The sequence below is a fragment of the Macadamia integrifolia genome, chromosome 4, assembly GCF_013358625.1.
Source record: "Macadamia integrifolia cultivar HAES 741 chromosome 4, SCU_Mint_v3, whole genome shotgun sequence".
In the NCBI taxonomy this organism is placed as follows: Eukaryota; Viridiplantae; Streptophyta; class Magnoliopsida; order Proteales; family Proteaceae; genus Macadamia; species Macadamia integrifolia.
Window position 1 is genome coordinate 27,862,158 of NC_056560.1, and position 7,604 is coordinate 27,869,761.

A 7,604-nucleotide genomic window follows, 5' to 3' on the forward strand; every position below is an offset into this window, starting at 1 on the left:
TTGGGGGTTGGGGGTTGGGGGTTGGGGGTTGGGTGGGCAGTGAGAGGAAACAATATTTGTACGGAAATGATTGTTTGGGGCCCTCTAGTTATGTAGTAGTTCATATTACTAATAAATTTTTGTCTGTTTTGGAAATTGTTATGGCAAAAATTATTCATTAATGGCCAAATCCCATGGCAACTTATTAGTCCCACATTCCTTGAATTCTTGAACCTCTCCCAAAATCATCTTTAGGGACCTATACCACGAGGCAATCAATTGGAAACATTTTTCAAACGCTTCTTACAATAAGAATCTAGAATCTTGTAGTTTTTCTTTATCAAGAAAATGCAAAGTTATCAGTGATGATATATTGCCACAACGTGATAAATCCAAGTCAACAAATGACTTCAAATCTGATTGAAAATTCACATTGATGAGTTATGGATACAGAATGATAAGTGAATTTATCATCGGACATGCCATCTTCAAAGATGAGTGGATTATAAGAACTTTTAGAATGGCACCAATTGGATGACAGAAAAAGTCCAAGACAAGAAGATTGAGAACATGAAAAAAAGGATAATCAAAAGAAGATGAAAAATGCGATCAAAAAATCAAAACGTCTCTTCCCTTTTTTCTTGGGGTTCATGCCAAGATTGTGTCTTAATCTTATTATTTGGAAATAAGACCTTAATGGAAGTAATTTTATCCACTATTGTCCTGAACCCCAAAACTATCAAGAAATTATCTTAGTAGTGTCTTGTCATCTTGATTTTACACTACTATTGTCCAGTTATTCCAGTAATACCTTCTCATAACTGCCCAGGATGGATTGGGCAAAAAATCAGCCTCAACAATCCGGACCCGAATCCTCTCCAATGACTAACACTCTAATGAACATTCAATGATCCGGATCTAAGGGTGGGGATGGCTTGGTCACACATCCCAACACTTGGGCATGTGCGCCCAAACAATCCCAGCCCTTAGACAGATCGTTGGACGCTCGTTGGTGTTGGAGACGATCTTTTCCCAAGCATTCCCACATGAGCTTAGGATTGAGTCCAATTGAGTCCAATTGCTTTATCCTAATATAGTAGTAGGGCATGAACTTTACATGCCGTAGGCCCACAACACAAACTCAAACACCGAATGGTTAAGGAATGTGACTTAATTTGTAACCAAAAACTGCAACACATGCACATACACATACACTCGCACACGTGTACTCACAAACATTGAGAAAGAAAACACACATTAGTTTTCTAAAATTTTTCCAAATTAAGACAATTGTAAATATTTTTTGAATTTTTAAGATAAAATTTGATTTTTTTTTTTCCAAAAAATTGATATATACAATAAGTATTATGCGCTATTCTTACCAAAAATAAATAAATAAATAACTATTATGCGCTATTAATATGGTCAGCCCAGCTTTTAGTTTCAATCTAAAAATTTATTATATTTTGAAAAATATAAAAATTGCATATGTTTTCCTTTTTTTTTTTTTTTTAATTAAACCCATTTAATCTTTAATTATCCATTGAAATTTCGACTAGAATTTGTGTGTTCACCCCCCTTGGATTTTCTTTGTCAGTCATGATAGATTTCACGTCTGAAACAGTCAAGCATATTTTCCCGAAGAGATTTGAAAGCCGGGACTTGGAGGAAGCTTTGATGTTGGGTTGTTATTTTTGTTAATCAAAATGCACCCGTAAAAATTTTCTCGGTTTTGATCTGCGTTTGATGGTTTATTTAGTTTCACCTTTGTGGGTTGGTGTTTCGTTTTCTGTGCGGAGAAACTAGACGCTCTTCCTATTTCATATCAACTTGATCAGTGCCATTGCTATCGTTGACCGTGCATGTATCTATTCTATTTTCTCTTTTCTTTTTCATCTAACATGAGTTTGTGGAAGCGTAATTGATATCGTTTAATCTTTCACAAATTAGAGATAAAATTTCAGGTTTTAAATTTCAGAAACTTGTTGAGAGAAATATAGCTTATGGGTGTAATTAGATTGCTCAATTTGTGAAAAGAGTAATAGATTATCAGATGAAAAGGCAAGGTAATCTAACAAAGAACAGGAGAATCGAAGAAATAAAAAGTTTGAAAGTAAGAGAGTATTAAAAAAAAAAGTTGAAGATAGAAGAGTTTTAGTAATATAGGCTAAGTGTAGTGGAGTGATAGTTATTTTCCCATAAATTCAAGAAAAAAAAAGCTTAGGTTTTCATGGTTTCTTGTTTTCTTTTGCCCTGATGAAGAATCTATTCACCCATCCCTCATTATTGCGGTTGGATAGGACTCCAATGGTTGCTTAGGATTCCCATGTTTCTCTTCGACGCTCTTTCTCACGGCAAGAGTGCTGAAGTTGGTATTTGGTATTTCATATTTGTTACCATGTTGAGAAGTCTCAAAACGATATGGCCGATACGATCCAATTTTATTCATTCATTTATCACATGTCATCTAAACAACGGACGCACTTGGAGATTCCCCTTCCTCGTACTATGCAGTATTTTAGGAACTTTCCATTGTCGCCTTTAGTCCACCGCTTGCCATTGCATGAACTTTCTATTTCTTGGAGAGGAGGTCAGAGCCCCCATCCACCATTGTTGCCTTGTTACCTTTTTTTTTTTTGGGTTAAAGTTGTCGCTTTAGTTACCGCTCACTAAGGGTCTATACTGTAACGATTCTGTTTTTTAAACATGATTCTGAGTCTGGCATACTTTTTTGCATTTCTATTTTTTTTTTTGGATTGATTTTGCATCTTAAATGTTGTATGGTAACCCCCAAAAAAAATTGTTTTTGTAATTTGAAAGAAACATAAACCTGTATGGTTCGTACTTAACATAATCGTTTCTGTTAGAAACCAATATTTACATAAAGTGCCATCTTCACCATGGGTGTCAAAGTTTTGATTTTTAAATAAAATCTAAGGATAGTCAATGGTTTTTTAATAAATTCTAAGTTATGAAAACCATTATTATACAATTAGCTTAAGTCGAATTAGACATAAATAAGAATAGCTCCATATCAACGTCAAATATGAAATATAAAATGTTTCAATGTAGGATGCAGACATGGGCTCATGATTAATAAGATTGGAGTGTTCGCTGCCCAAAATAAACAAAATCTATGGTGCCACACAAAAAAACCCTTTTACCTGAACCTCACTGACTTCACGTCATAAAATTACTTAGGATGCAAGGATGGCTTCATGCATAATAAGAGAGAAAAACAAACACCTATACACGAAAAAATAGCACACAATGGATACCTTCCCCAACCCCAACCACAACCCCCCCCCAAAAAAAAAAAAAAAAAAAAAAAGGAATAACTAAATAAAAACTACATTCAACAAAATTAACCCGCCTGGAATTTAATTATTATACTACGGACATCTGATCAACCATCAAGAATCAATCATATTGAGCATGAACCAATTTCTGTTGTTACCCCCAAAAAAAAAAAAAACCAATTTCTGTAGCGCACAAGGAGAGAGGGAAGGAGGGTTTTTCTCTGTTTCTAACCTATTTCCATAGGTGCCTGCTTGGAGTGTCCGCTGCTGCTCGAGGAGTTTTGGACGTCAGGGATTGTTGTGCCGTGAAGCCTGCCATTGCTTTGGACCTAGTGCCGATCACCGAATCATAGATGGGAGATAAAAAATGGTGGGTGGAGAGATAGATTCCAATCAGGGAGGTCAGGGATGGGTTTCGGGCGAAGGAGAATGAAGAGATGAGGGAGGGAGAGGGAAGTGACTGGTTTAGGTTGCCGTTTCGTTTCGTTTCGTTTCCAGTAAATAGGTCAGGGATGGGTTTCGGGCAGTGTTATCAATTCGGCCGAATAATTCGCGAACCGAATTTTATCAAAAATTCTGACCTAATCCGAATTTAAAATAAAATTCGGTAAAATTCACGATTTTTTCAAAAGTGAATATAAAACGCGAATAATTCGGACCGAATCCGAATTAAACCGAATTATTCGGTCCACTTAAATAGTATTTAAAAAAAAAAACAAAAAAAAAAAAAAACAAAAAAACAAAAAAAATAATAAAAAATAATAAAAAAAACCCAATAAGCTTTTTTGACCGAATCCTTAAATTAATCAACCGAATTATTCCGAATAATTCTCCGCCCGAATAATTCCCGAATCCGAATTTGCTAACTATGGTTTCGGGCGAAGGAGAATGAAGAGATGAGGGAGGGAGAGGGAAGTTACTGGTTTAGGTTGCCGTCTCATTTCGTTTCCAGTAAGGGAGGTCAGAGATGGGTTTCGGGCGAAGGAGAATGAAGAGATGAGGGAGGAAGAGGGAAGTGATTGGTTAGGCTTTGTATGCTTCTCTTTTCAGGTATTCCAAGAAAGAAGAATGTAATAGGGTTTCACAAAACGGTCTACCATTTTCTTATGTTTTGAGAACAAATTTCTGTTTTACCCTTTCGTACTTAAGTGGGAGCCTTCATTCCAGTAAGGGAGGTCAGAGATGGGTTTCGGGCGAAGGAGAATGAAGAGATGAGGGAGGAAGAGGGAAGTGATTGGTTAGGCTTTGTATGCTTCTCTTTTCAGGTATTCCAAGAAAGAAGAATGTAATAGGGTTTCACAAAACGGTCTACCATTTTCTTATGTTTTGAGAACAAATTTCTGTTTTACCCTTTCGTACTTAAGTGGGAGCCTTCATTCTGCGCCTTTTGATCAGAATAGATTTAGAGTGTGAGAAGCTTGTTTTTCATGCTTCAAAAAATGGATTCTAAAACCTAAAAAGTGCCGATTCATTTAAAAAAATTAAGAAATTGAACCGGACTTACCATACAACTTTTACCCTATTTCTGCTCCAAAAAAATGAAAAAATATTAGAATTGATTTTTTAGAATGTTACAGTACAGAGCCTAATTGTATGGACTTTTCTCTTTTGTTGGAGAGGTGGTCAGAACCCCATCCACCATCGATGACAATAGCCCCTATTTATTTAATTCTGGTCGAACAAAATAAATTCGGATAATACCAATAATTTTGTTCAAATTTAAATTAAAAATAAAAATTAAGAAAAGTCATAGATTTTTAGAATTTGATTTAAAAACACAAATAAGTGGGGCGAACCAAATTAAGTACAAATAATTCAGTTCACAAAAACACATTTATTTATACTAGTAAAATTACACGTGCAAATGCACGTGAAAAAAGAAAGAGAAATATATTGGGCGAATGATATAGTTACTTAATAAAATGAGTTGCACATCTAAGAATAAGAAAACAATTTGAGAGAGAGAGAGAGAGAGAGAGAGAGAGAGAGAGAGAGAGAGAGAGAGAGAGAGAGAGAGAGAGAGAGAGAGAGAGAGAGAGTGTTACTATGCTCAAACACAAAACCATCAAATCTAAAGCAGCTTGGTCCTCTAGTAAGCCACAGAACAACTGAGTCCTTCGATGGGTTCCATGTCGAAACAATGAAATAGTAAAATAGTTTTCTCTCATGACTCTCATCCACCATTATACCTTCAAAACCTATATCACAAGTTCCGCCAAATAAGCACAAATAATTAAAATTTATCAAAATCAAAACAATGTTGGAGAAAAGAAGAAAAAGAGGACTAATCAAAATAGTAATTGAAAAAGAAAGTGCCATTGATACCAAGAAGATAGCTAATTAGAGCACTCTAAGGAGCTGCTATGGTTAGCACAAATCTCAAAATAAGTAGGCAAATAAGGTAGCAAAATTAAAAAAATAAAAATAAAAAAATAAATAAAAAATAAATAAAAAATAAATCAAGTAACCATCAATGCCTTTATAGTTGAAAAGATCATGAGACCCTCAATGCATAAAATCTTTAAAATTAAAAAAATAATAATAAAAGAAAAAAAAAGGGTAATACTCTATTCTATGAAGGGAAAGTCCAAAGTATCTTCAACTCGAACACTTACAATGGCAAAGGAATATGAGAGATATATTTCATATTTTTGACATCTTCCATAGGGTCGACAATTTTGTGGAGAAGTCAGAATTTCGATCACAGCTCAAACAGAGGCAGAAGAAATTAAACTTACCAATTTCGTTCACCAAGGAAGCAGCTGAACCCTATCACCTCACCTTGCGGGAACTCACACATGTTTGAGGAATTTCGACTTGTCTTATAAAGAAATAAGCTCCCTCTAAGAACAAACAAGCGCTAAAGTGAATCATAAAATGGGAAAACAAAAAACTAACCAAATTCAAAAGAAATTGTATCACCACAAACAAAACTCATGATTTGCTATAGTAAATAATTGCCAATGTACCGTTAAACCATTAGAGAATGGAGAATATTTTATATCAGTAACAGACGAAAGGAGTATTAAAAAAAGTGTATGAAGATGTGAACAAGAAAGTGGCCTTGAATCATAAAATGGGAAAGCCTTCAAAAAGTTTTCCTTGCTAGAACCACACAATTGTTAGTAAAAATAAAAATAAAAAAAAGACACGACGTTATATATGATTTATTCATAGTTTTCTGCTTTGAGTGATTTTAAGTAGCATGTTACCTGAAAATATGGTAAGATTGGACATCTGTCCTAGGCAATGTGGATGGCGAGACAAGGAGAGAAGCATATATGGAGCTTCACGATGACTTCGCAGATCCATTTTTGACCCAGATCCAACAGAAACATTGAATCCCAAGCCTGAAATTCTACCACGTTAGAACTGTTCATGTTGTAGCTATTGCTAGAACTCTCTCTTATTGCTTCATTGAAGAACATAATACTCACTCTTGATGTAGTGATGAAATTATCTTAAGTATATGTCTGTCACATTATCCCAAGCAGCTAGATGGAGCATCGAAGAAAACCCAAAATCTGAGCTCGTCTCCAAATGGTTCTGGTTCTGATTTTGATTTAAAGGTCGTAAATCTTGGTTGTGTTGATGGTATAGAAAGTTGGAATTAGGTCCTGTTGGATTGATTGTGCTTTCTTACAATTCAAACAAAGGAAAGGGATCAAATATTGGCTCGGGATCATAGTAGCTTGAATCGTTAATGGAAACTGGTGGGGTTTTCTGTTTCTTGGATTGAGATGGTTGCAAGAGAACAAGATGGTTGCAAGAAGTCTTCTTGTTCTCTACAATTTCTTCTCATCTTGTGCTTCAAATTCAATCCAGGACTTGTTGGTTTTTAGGTCAATCTCTCGTTGTCTGAGTTTCTTCTTCAGATACGTATTCCAAAAGTTCTTAATCTCATAATTTGTTCTCCTGCTTAACTGTACTGCAATCTGAGCCCACCTACAATTCCAAAACGAGTGAAAGATTCTCATCACTGAGTTAATAAAATTATGGTTCACATTCTTCAATCCATAAATTGGAGATATCATCAGTACGTTTTGATTTCCTGACTACACCCTGGCAGAAGGAGCTATTCTTTAATCTATCAAAAACCAATCATTACCATTCGACTGGAATAATTAAGCTCAACATGCATAGTGAACTACTGATGACGCATGGGGAAGGCAACTGGCAAGGAGCGAGGAAGAGATTGAATAATGAGAGACTGAGAGATTGGATTCAAGGAAAGAATTTGATTATCTTAATTTCCTATTTGGTAGGAATTACATTGAATATATTACTATAATAAAAAAAGGGAGAAAGAGGGGGAGGGGGGGGGGG